Raw genomic sequence first — 12,538 nt, forward strand, 5'->3', positions numbered from 1 at the left:
GAATAAGTCTTTAGTTTTGTGAGCCCAAGTTTCCCCATTTGTAAAATTAGAGTTTTGGTCAGTAAGCCATAGCATTCCTCCTGGTTTTACCATTCTTTGTTTTCTAGGCTGCAACTGCCTTGCTCAAATAGTAAAGCAGCCTAAATTGATTCTGTTATAAACTTTAGAGCCAATTCACCTTTACTCTGGAAAAGTAGGCAAAGGGAAAATCAAACTGATATGTCCAGCATGAGTAGATGACTTGAATCGTGCTAACTTATCTGATTATCTTCTTAATGAATGCTTCCTGATGCCTTTTCATTCTGTCCTGAATAGCTCTGTAGTGAGAGAGACCGAAGCTTTTAATCCCTTTGGGGTGGGTGTAGGTGGGTGTAGTTACGTCTTGGTGTGCAGGGAGTAGTTGGTGATAGGTATCTTGTCATTATTTTGGTGATATTTAATTAGTGCCTTGGAATGCATGGATTATTTTAGATATTCTCCAAAGTCGGATCAATGTAATGAGTATGTCATACGGTACTGTTGTTAGTAGGTATTAACCAATATAGGGAATTTGGTGGAGGCATTATTGCCATGTTCATTGAAGGCCCTCAGAAGACCAGATTCCGGCGTCTAAATTAGTTGGACTAATAGTACTGTATAGACTTGGGTGGAAAAGTAAGCCAAGCCAGCCTTTCAGTGTGACCATTTAAAAGACATTTTTTTGTTGGGGGAAAGGGGAATGGTACTGGGATGGGATAGGGAATATTATGGCTTGACCTGCTTGTTAAGAAAAAGGTTTCAATCAGAGTTAATAGTGATGAAAGAAAGTCACTTTTCAGCTTAATTTTTATAATCTCACTTGTTAAAGCATAGCCACAGATTTGTTTATTCTGGCATCTGTTTCTCTAATCAGTTACTATAGAAATTTTCTAAAGCCTATGAAGGTCTAGTAAGAAATATGGTTTTCCAGGGGGGTACCCTGAAAATCTTGAGCTGATGTTTTTGCTAGTGGGGTAGAGGGCCTTCATGATGCTTTATTGGGCTTGCATTGAGTGCTAAAGCCTTGCACAATGTAAAGGCAATTCAATTTAATTCAACATGTATTTGCTAAGCACATATATGTGTCAGGTATTATCCTGGAAATTGGGGGAATAATGGTGAATAAGGCTGCTAAGGGCTCTCCCTCTTGGAGCATACATAAAACATCTGATTGCTCATTTAAATAATTTAATTATAATTGTGAAGAAATTCAGGGTATGATGTATATTCTATCACATGTTATAAGGAAGGGCTTTGTGGGGGAGGAAAGGGAGCTATACCATGGGGATGTAACTGGTCATAGGAAAAAGAATCAATGAAAAAGGAAGAGTTCTGAGGTCAAAACTACCTGTCTTACTACCCTTAGTAGCTAATGGTCCTGGTTAATGGTAGTTAATAGACTCTTCAAGTGAGTAGAGATTTTCTCAGAAACAGAGTATTGTATATCTCACGGGGTCTTCAGGGAAAATCTAAAGTACCTACTGTCTCCTTCTTTTATGAGTATATTACAAATATTTTTGATAGCACATGAACATGGTACAAAATTCAAAAGGTACAAAAGGCTAATAAATCTTATGTCTCCTTTTTTTTTTATGTCTCCTTTTATGTACCACTTCCCCAGTTTTCCACTGTAGAGGCAACTATGGGTAGCTGTTTATCTTTTAAAAAGACTTTACCCCATTGCTTCTTTTACCTTCTGTTTCCTCAGGAGTGTGATTCATTGTAGGCAAATTTCCAGCCACACTGGGGCAAGATATTTCTTTAAGATTATGTTTGGCGGGGGGGGGATGGTAGATTAAATACCTCAGAAAATCAGCTCTGTAAAAGCCAAAAGGACACTGGCAAAAATTGTCAAAATTAACTTTTTTAGAACTCTGGAAATAACTAAAAGGCTTGCAATAATCTAAAGAGTGTTTATTGGTGAAAGATGTTGAAACTTTGTAGCAGCAGGGTTTGTGGCATTTTAATTTACCCTGCCTCCTTTGCCCTTCTACATAGCTTAGGGGTAGTTTTGAGAACCAGCAGCCTCATAACCGCATTAGCTGTGAGAAACAGCACTTTTAGCAAAGGCTATCCTTCCCTTTTAGGGAAGAATGACTTTGTAGCTACTCAAGAACTCACAAACTCAGAGTCTTGACACTATTTAACCTGTCTCAAGGCTACCTAGAAAAGCCCCATTTATAGGGCTTCTCCTTACTTGCTTGACTTAGAGCTAGCTAAGTGAGAAAAGTTCTGTCTCTAGGTGTGTTTGACATTACAGCTGCCTGAGGTGCAATACCAGTAGGGTAAGCAAAAGCTTGGCCAAAACATGAAAGGAAGAAATGGAGAATGAGATACCTATTGGGGGCTTTGGAAAGTTCTTAAATATTCTTGGAGATCTGGAAGGCCACACACATGCCCAGAGCCAGAGCCCTCATAGGGCTCTATTTTCTCCCCTATGGCAGAACTTGAGGCAGAGTTGTAAACTACCTGGTTGAGTGTTGAGGGACTGTTCTGACATACACACAGACCCCCTTGGTAAAAAGATGAAAGTCTTAATGGTTTAAGACATTTAAGAACTCTTCAAAGTCACTAGATGGTCACTAAGAGATATTAGTGGTAAGGAATGCAAGGAATACAAACATTACAGAAATATTTCAAGAAAGACACTAAACAAAGCAACATCAACAACAACCATAACAAAACAACAATAGCAATAAAATCTGTGGGTCAGAATATGATTTTCAGAGGTACCACATTATATTGCTTAAAATGCCCAATTTTCAACAAAAAATGATCAGGCATGCAAGAAAAATTATGGCCTATATGCAGGAAAAAAAGCAGTCAGTAGAGACTGTCTGATGTGGCCTAAATGTTAGAATTTAGACAAAAATTTAAATCAGCTAATATAAACATAGTCAAAGAACTAAAGGAAGCCATGTCTAAGACTTAAAGGAATGCGTGAGAACAATGTGTCAACAGAGACTACAAAGAGATAAAAATTATCAAAAAACAAGAGAAATTCTGGAAATGAAAATAAAAAAGCTGAAATGAAAAATTCACTAGAGAGATTCAATAGCAGATTTGATCTAGCAAAGAAAGAATAATAGAACTTGAAGATAAGTCAGTTGAGGGACACCTGGGTGGCTCAGTGGTTGAGTGCCTATCTTCGGCTTCAGGGTGTGATCCTGGAGTCCTTGGGATTGAGTCCCGCATTGGGCTCCATGCAGGGAACCTGCTTCTCCCTCTGCCTATGTCTCTGCCTCTTTCTCTGTGTCTCTTATGAATAAATAAATAAAATCCTTTAAAAAAAAGAAGATAAGTCAATTGAGATGATCTAGTTTGAGGAAAAGAAAGAAAAAAAATGAAGAAAAATGAACAGAGCCCCAGAAACAGTGGAATACCATCAGGTATACAACATATGCATAACGGAAGTCCTAGAGAAGACAGATTGAAAGGAAGAGAATATTTGAAAAAATAATGGCCCAAAACTTCACAAATTTGATTAACAATAAATCTCCAGGTTCAGGAAGCTCAAAAAACTCCACATAGGAGAAATTCAAGGATTTCAAGCCATACCTAGATACATTATAGCCAAACAGATGAAAACCAAAGACTGAGAATCTTGAAAGAAGCAAGAGAAAAATAATTCACTAGGTAAATGGGATCCTCAACAAGATTAAAAGCTAATTTACCAAGAACTGTGGAGACCAGGAAGTGATGAGCTGACATATTCAAAGTGCTGAAAGAAAAATAATGTCCACTAATAATTCTGTATTCATGAAAACTATCCTTCTTCAAAAACAAGGCAGAAATTAAGACTTTCTCATATAAACAAAAACAAAAACTGATAATTTGTCCCTAGCAGACCTGCCCTATAAGAAACACTGATGGGAATCCTTCAGAATGAAATGAAAGAATGATGAATGGTAACTCAAATCTGTACAAAATATGAAAAGTACCAGTAAGTGTAACTACATATGTAGATATCAAAGACAGCATAACTGTCTTTTAGTAACTCTTTTTTCCCTACTTAATTTAAATGACAACTGCATGATTCAATAGTAATAAAACTGTGCTGATGAGCTTATGATACATAAACAGGCAATACATATGACAATATACCACAAAGCAGAGGGGAGGAAGCAATTACACTGGCACAATGTTTCTGCATGCTTTCCAATATAAGTTAAAATTAATCTGAACTAGTTTGTCTTAAATTAAGGTGGTAATTGTAATCCTGAGGTGAGCCACTAATAAAATAACTAAAATTATATATAAGTGAAAGAAACAAGGGAATTAAAATACTACAATAGACAACATCTATTTAACACAAAAGAAGACAGTGGTGGAGGAATAGAGGAAACAAGATAAGACATATAGAAAATACATGGTATACATAAATCTGTAAATATATTAAGTGTGAGTGGAATACACATTGCAATAGAAAGGAAGGAATTAGCAAAATGGATAAATTGATTAAAACTTATACTATCTTTAAGAGACATTTTGGATTCAAAGAAACAAATAGTTGAGAATAAAAGGATAGAAAAATATGTCAAGCAAACAGCAACCAAAGAGAGTTGTGGTGGCTTTAACAATATCAGACAATGTAGATTTACTATTATTTTTAAAATTTTCTTTTATCTTTTTGTATATTTTTTATTGGAGTTCGATTTGCCAACATATAGCATAACACCCAGTGCTCATCCCGTCAAGTGCCCCCCTCAGTGCCCGTCACCCAGTCACCCCCAACCCCCCGCCCACCTCCCTTTCTACCACCCCTTGTTCGTTTTCCAGAGTTAGGAGTCTCTCATGTTCTGTCTCCCTCACTGATATTTCCCACTCATTTTTTTCTCCTTTCCCCTTTATTCCCTTTCACTATTTTTTATATTCCCCAAATGAATGAGACCATATAATGTTTGTCCTTCTCCGATTGACTTACTTCACTCAGCATAATACCCTCCAGTTCCATCCACGTCGAAGCAAATGGTGGGTATTTGTCGTTTCTAATAGCTGAGTAATATTCCATTGTATACATAGACCACAGCTTCCTTATCCATTCATCTTTCGATGGACACCGAGGCTCCTTCCACAGTTTGGCTATTGTGGACATTGCTGCTATAAACATCGGGGTGCAGGTGTCCCGGCGTTTCACTGCATCTGTAAATTTGGGGTAAATCCCCAGCAGTGCAATTGCTAGGTCGTAGGGCAGATCTATTTTTAACTCTTTGAGGAACCTCCACACAGTTTTCCAGAGTGGCTGCACCAGTTCACATTCCCACCAACAGTGCAAGAGGGTTCCCCTTTCTCCACATCCTCTCCAACATTGTTGTTTCCTGTCTTGTGAATTTTCCCCATTCTCACTGGTGTGAGGTGGTATCTCATTGTGGTTTTGATTTGTATTTCCCTGATGGCCAGTGATGTGGAGCATTTTCTCATGTGCTTGTTGGCCATGTCTGTGTCTTCCTCTGTGAAATTTCTGTTCATGTCTTCTGCCCATTTCATGATTGGATTGTTTGTTTTTTTTGCTGTTGGGTTTAATAAGTTCTCTATAGATCTTGGATGCTAGCCCTTTATCTGATAGGTCATTTGCAAATATCTTCTCCTATTCTGTAGGTTGTCTTTTAGTTTTGTTGACTGTTTCTTTTGCTGTACAGAAGCTTCTTATCTTGATGAAGTCCCAATAATTCATTTTTGCTTTTGTTTCCCTTGCCTTCATAGATGTATCTTGCAAGAAGTTGCTGTGTCCAAGTTCAAAAAGGGTGTTGCCTGTGTTCTCCTCTAGGATTTTGATGGATTCTTGTCTTACATTTAGATCTTTCATCCATTTTGAATTTATCCTTGTGTATGGTGCAAGAGAGTGGTCTAGTTACATTCTTCTGCACATGGCTGTCTAATTGTCCCAGCACCATTGATTGAAGAGACTGTCTTTTTTCCAGTGAATAGTCTTTCCTGCTTTGTCGAATATTAGTTGACCATAGAGTTGAGGGCCATTTCTGGATTCTCTGTTCTGTTCCATTATCTATGTGTCTGTTTTTGTGCTGGTACCACACTGTCTTGATGATCACAGCTTTTTAGTACAACCTGAAATCTGGCACTGTGATGCCCCTACCTCTGGTTTTCTTTTTCAATATTCCCCTGGCTATTTGGGGTCCTTTCTGATTCCACACAAATCTTAAGATGATTTGTTCCAACTCTCTGAAGAAAGTCCATGGTAGTTTGATAGGGATTGCATTAAATGTATAAATTGCCCTGGGTAGCAATGACATTTTCACACTATTAATTCTTCCAATCCATGAGCATGGAATATTTTTCCATTTCTTTGTGTCTGCCTCAATTTCTTTCAGAAGTGTTCTGTAGTTTTTAGGGTATAGATCCTTTACCTCTTTGGTGAGGTTTATTACTAGGTATCTTAAGCTTTTGGATGCAATTGTAAATGTTTTTTTTAAAGATTTTATTTCTTCATGAAAGACACACAGAGAGAGGCAGAGACACAGGGAGAGGGAGAAGCAGCTCCATGCAAGGAGCCCAATGCGGTACCCAAACCTGGGACTCAAGGATCACGCCCTGGGCCGAAGGCAGGCACCAAACCGCTGAGCCATCCAGCGATCCTCTGTAAATGGGATTGACTCCTTAATTTTTCTTTCTTCAGTTTCATTGTTAGTGTATAGAAATGCCACTGATTTCTGGGCATTGATTTTGTATCCTGCCACACAGCCAAATTGCTATATGAGTTCTAGCAATCTTGGGGTGGAGTCTTTTGGGTTTTCTCTGTATAGTATCATGTCATCTGCGAAGAGGGAGAATTTGACTTCTTCTTTGCCAGTTTTGAATGCCTTTCATTTCTTTTTGTTGTCTGATTGCTGAGGCTAGGACTTCCAGTACTATGTTGAATAGCAGTGGTGAGAGTGGACATCCCTGTTGTGTTCCTGATCTTAGGGGAAAGGCTCCCAGTGTTTCCCCATTGAGAATGATATTGGCTGTGGGCTTTTTGTAGATGGCTTTTAAGATGCTGAGGAATGTTCCCTCTATCCCTGCACTCTGAAAAGTTTTGATCAGGAATGGATGCTGTATTTTGTCAAATGCTTTCTCTAAATCTATTTTTTTGAAAAAGACACATTTATTCAGCATCATGATCAGACTATTGCATTTAGCAATCAACAGCATGGGTCCAAAAAAAATCTACATTAAAACCCTTTTTTGGAATGCTTTACATCTTCCACAGTACAGAAACTAAAATAACCTGTTATACAATTAGTCACAAATATAGTCCTGGAGTTTTTTGCCCATACACATGAGTATTGTCTAAAACATGTCTGTGTAGCAGCTAGGCCCTGCCACCACTGTGCTTGGCTGAGTTCACAAATCTGTTGTAACCTGCAGCTTCCCTGTCACTTCTCTGACTCTCCTGTCCTGCTAAGCTTTGTTTCCTGGCAGTAATTAAAACCTTCTGCCACTGCCATAGCTGCTGCTGCTGCTTGAACCGCCATAGCCACCTTGGTTTCGTGGTTTGGCAAAGTATTGGCCTCTACCACCATAGGGGCTAGAGCTTCTGCCTCCAAAATTTCCTCCTTTCTTGGTTCCAAAATTTGAGGATTGATTGTTGTAATTGCCAAAATCGTTATGGCTTCTGCCACCTCCAAAGTTGCTTCCATCATTACCAAATCTGTTATAGCCATCCCCACTGACACCGTATCCACCACCACCTCGACTGCCACCGAAGCCACCTCGACCACTGAAGTTCCCTCCACGACCAAAGTTGTCATTCCCACCAAAACCACCTCCACGATCACCACCAAAGTTTCCAGAACCACTTCGGCCTCTTTGGCTGGACGAAGCACTAGCCATCTCTTGCTTCGATAGGGCTTTCCTTACTTCACAGTTGTGGTCATTCACAGTATGGTATTTTTGAATGACAATCATGTCTACAGAGTCATGGTCGCCAAAGGTCACAAAAGCAAAACCTCTCTGTTTGCTACTGCCTTGGTCAGTCATGATCTCAATCACTTCAATTTTCCCATACTGTTCAAGATAATCTCTTAGATGATGTTCTTCAGTGTCTTCTTTAATGCCACCAACAAAAATATTTTTCACAGTTAAGTGGGCACCAGGTCTTTGAGAATCGTCTCGGGAGACAGCCCTCTTTGATTCCACGACTCTTCCATCCAACTTTTGCAGCCGAGCGTTCATGGCTGCGACCACCTCCTCTACGGTGGCGTACAAGTCGAACCCGAAGCCTCTGGTGCGCTTGGTATTGGGGTCTCTCATTACCACACAGTCCGTAAGCATCCCCCATTGCTCAAAATGGCCACTCAGACTCTCATCGGTTGCTCAAACCTCCGATGAAGAGCTTCCCCAGCTGTTCAGGCTCTTTGGGAGACTCTGACTTAGACATGACGGTGGTGGGAGTGGAGACTTTAACGATGCTTACTCGGCGGCGTCCAGGGACCTCTCTGAATCTATTGAGAGGATCATATGGTTCTTGTTTTTTCTCTTGTTTATATGATCAGTCACATTGATTGCTTTATGAGTGTTGAACCAGCCTTGAATCCCAGGGATAATTCTCACTTGGTCATGGTGAATAATCTTCTTAATGTACTGTTGGATCCTATTGGCTAGTATCTTGTTGAGAATTTTTGCATCTGTGTACATCAGATCTATAATTCTCCTTTTTGGTGGGGTCTTTGGTTTTGGAATTAAGGTGATGCTGGCCTCATAAAATGAGTTTGGAAGTATTCCATCCCTTTCTATCTTTTGGAACAGCTTTAGTAGAATAGGTAATGTTTCTTCTTTACATGTTTGATAGAAATCCCCTGGGAAACCATCTGGCCCTGGACTTTGTGTCTTGGGAGGTTTTTGATGGCTGCTTCAATTTCCTTCCTCATTATTGGCCTGTTCAGGATTTCTATTTCTTCCTGTTCCATTTATGGTAGCTTGTGGTTTTTCAGAAATGCATCCATTTCCTCTAGATTGGGATCTCCTAATTTATTGGCATATAGCTGCTCATAATGTGTTTTTAAAATCGTTTGTATTTCCTTGGTATTGGTGGTGATCTCTTTCGTGATTTTATTAATTAAGAGTCTTTTCTCTTTTGTTTTTAATAAGGCTGGCTAATGGTTTATCTATCTTATTAATTCTTTCAAAGAACCAACTCCTGGTTTTGTTAATCTGTTCCACAGTTCTTCTGGTCTCTATGTCATTGAGTCCTGCTCCAATCTTTATTAAGTCTCTTCTTCTGCTTGGTGTAGGGTTTATTTGCTGTTCTTTCTCCAGTTCCTTTAGGTTCAAGGTTAGCTTGTGTATTTGAGTTGTTTCCAATTTTTTGAGGGATGCTTGTATTGAGATGTATTTCCCTCAGGAAAATATGTATTTCCCTCAGGACTGCTTTTGCTGTATCCCAAATATTTTGTATCTTCATTTTTATTAGTTTCCATGAATCTTTTTAATTCTTCTCTTATTTCCTGGTTGACCCTTCCATCTTTTAGCAGGATGCTATTTATCCTCCACGTGTTTGAGTTTCCTCCAAATTTCTTCTTGTGATTGAGTTCAAGTTTCAAAGCATTATGGTCTGAAAATATGCAGGGGGCAATGCAATCTTTTGGTATTGGTTGAGACCTGATTTGTGACCCAGTATGTGGTCTATTCTGGAAAAAGTTCCATGTGCACTTGAGAATAATGTGTATTCAGTTGCATTTGGGTGTAAAGTTCTGTATATATCTGTGAAATTCATCTGGTCCACTGTATCATTTAAAGCTCTTGTTTATTTGGAGATGTTGTGCTTAGAAGATCTGTCATTTGCAGAATGACAACATCTCCGTGTTGAATTCTCCCAGTATTAGTGTATTATTATCTAAGTATGTCTTTACTTTGGTTATTAATTGATTGATATACTTGGCAGCTCCCACGTTAGGGGCATAAATATTCATTATTGTTAGGTCTTCTTGTTGGATAGATCCTTTAAATATGATATAGTGTCCCTCTTCATCTCTTACTACAGTCTTTGGGATAAACTTTAATTTATCTGATATGAGGATTGCTACCCCTGCTTTCTTTGGAGGACCATTTGAATGGTAAATAGTTCTCCAGCCTTTCATTTTCAGGCTGTAGGTGTCCTTAGGTCTAAAAAGAGTCTCTTATAGACAGCAGATAGCTGGTCTTGCTTTTTTTATCCAGTCTGAAGCCCTGTGCCTTTTGATGGGATCATTAAACCCATTCACCTTCAGAGTTACGATAGAAAGATATGAATTTAGTGTCATCATGATACCTCTTCAGTCCCTGTTTTTGTGGATTGTTTTTTGGACTTCCTCTTTCTTTTACAGGGTCCCCCTTAATATTTCTTGCAGAGCTGGTTTGGAGGACACAGATTCTTTCAGTTTCTGCCTATCTTGGAAGCTCTTTATTTCTCCTTCTATTCTGAATGAGAACCTTGCTGGATAAAGTATTCTTGGCTGCAGGTTCTTCTCATTTCGGACCCTGAATATATCCTGCCAGCCCTTTCTGGCCTGCCAGGTCTCTGTGGAGAGGTCTGCTGTTAATCTGATATTTCTCCCCATAAAGGTTAGGGATCTCTTGTCTCTTGCTGCTTTAAGGATCTTCTCTTTAGGGCAGCCCCGGTGGCACAGCGGTTTAGCGCCGCCTGCAGCCCAGGGCGTGATCCTGGAGACCCTGGATCGAGTCCCATGTTGGGCTCCCTGCATGGAGCCTGCTTCTCCCTCTGCCTGTGTCTCTGCCTCTCTCTCTCTCTCTCTCTCTCTCTCTCTCTCTCTCTGTCTCTATGAGTGAATAAATAAAATCTTTAAAAAAAAGGATCTTCTCTTTATCTTTGGAATTCGCAAGTTTCACTATTGAATGTCGAGGTGTTGAACAGTTTTTAATGGTTTTTGGGAGGATCTCTCTATTTCCTGGATCTGAATGCCTGTTGCCCTTCCCAAATTAGGGATGTTCTCAGCTATGATTTTTTGAAATATGCTTTCTGGTCCTCTGTCCCTCTCGGCACCCTCTGCAACCCCAATTAAACGTAGATTTTTCCTTCTGAGGCTATCATTTATTTCCTTTTTCTAAAAGATTTTATTTATTCATGAGAGACACACAGAGTGAGGCAGACACAGGCAGAGAGAGAAGCAGGCCCCACGCTGGGAGCCCGATGGGAGCCGGATGCGGGACTCCACCCCGCGACTCCAGGACCATGCCCTGGGCCAAAGGCAGGCGCCAAACCACTGAACCATCCAGGGATCCCCTATCATTTATTTCCCTTCACCTTTCCTTGTGGTCTTTTGTTTTTCTCTTTTTCTTCCTCAGCTTCCTTCCTTGCCATCAACTTGTCTTCTATGTCTCTCACTCTTTCTTCTACCTTATTAACCCTTGTCGTTAGGACCTCCAGTTTGGATTGCATTTCATTTAATTGATTTTTTAATTTCGACTTGATTAGATCTAAATTCTGCAATCATGAAATCTCTTGAATTCTTTATGCTTTTTTCAGAACCACCAGTAGCTTTCTAATTGTGCTTCTGAATTGGCTTTCTGATATCAAATTGTAATCCAAATTTTGCAACTCTGTGGGGAGAGTACTGTTTCTGATTCTCTCATTTGTGGTGAGTTCTTCTTTCTTGTCATTTTGCTCAGTGTACAGTGGCTAAAAGCAAGTATTTTTTTTGTAAAAATAAATTTATTTTTATTGGTGTTCAATTTGCTAACATACAGAATAACACCCAGTGCTCATCTCATCAAGTGCCCCCCTCAGTGCCGGCCACCCAGTCACCCCCACCCTCCGCGCTCCTCCCCTTTCACCACCCCTAGTTCGTTTCCCAGAGTTAGGAGTCTTCCATGTTCTGTCTCCCTTTCTGATATTTCCTACCCATTTCTTCTCCCTTCCCCTCTATTCCCATTCACTATTATTTATATTCCCCAAATGAATGAGACCATATAATGTTTGTCCTTCTCCGATTGACTTACTTCACTCAGCATAATACCCTCCAGGTCCATCCACGTGGAAGCAAATGGTGGGTATTTGTTGTTTCTAATGGCTGAGTAATATTCCATTGTATACATAAACCACATCTTCTTTATCCACTCATCTTTCAGTGGACACCGAGGCTCCTTCCACACTTTGGCTATTGTGGACATTGCTGCTATAAACATCGGGGTGCAGGTGTCCCGGCGTTTCATTGCATCTGCATCTTTGGGGTAAATCCCCAGCAGTGCAATTGCTGGATAAAGGGCTTGTTTCCAAGGTCTATAAAGAACTTATTAAACTCAGCACCAAAGAAACAAACAATCCAATCATGAAATGGGCAAAAGACATGAACAGAAATCTCACAGAGGAAGACATAGACATGGCCAGCAAGTATGTGGGAAAATGCTCTGCATCACTTGCCATCAGGGAAATACAAATCAAAACCACAATGAGATACCACCTCACACCAGTAAAAACAAGTATTTTTTAGAAGCACAAACTTTTCTCTCTGTAGTGCTCCAGCTGTTTTTTCTTTAAATTTCATGTCAAATTCGTAGGTTTTCAGGATGATTTGAAAATTATCTA

The 12,538-nt window shown here is 39.7% G+C and overlaps 1 protein-coding gene, 1 long non-coding RNA gene and 1 pseudogene across 7 annotated transcripts in view; 1 reads left to right on the plus strand and 2 right to left on the minus strand.

Moving 5' to 3' along the window:
- The window catches only part of LOC144308463 (uncharacterized), an 852,603-nt gene that overhangs the window by 790,561 nt on the left and 49,504 nt on the right, over positions 1-12,538 (minus strand). The window lies entirely within an intron of this gene.
- The window catches only part of OPHN1 (oligophrenin 1), a 587,085-nt gene that overhangs the window by 7,529 nt on the left and 567,018 nt on the right, over positions 1-12,538 (plus strand). The gene's annotated exons all lie outside the window — the stretch shown is intronic.
- LOC144308119 (heterogeneous nuclear ribonucleoprotein A1-like) lies at positions 7,339-8,437 on the minus strand (annotated as a pseudogene).

The sequence above is a fragment of the Canis aureus genome, chromosome X (genome assembly GCF_053574225.1).
Source record: "Canis aureus isolate CA01 chromosome X, VMU_Caureus_v.1.0, whole genome shotgun sequence".
Lineage (NCBI taxonomy): Eukaryota > Metazoa > Chordata > Mammalia > Carnivora > Canidae > Canis > Canis aureus.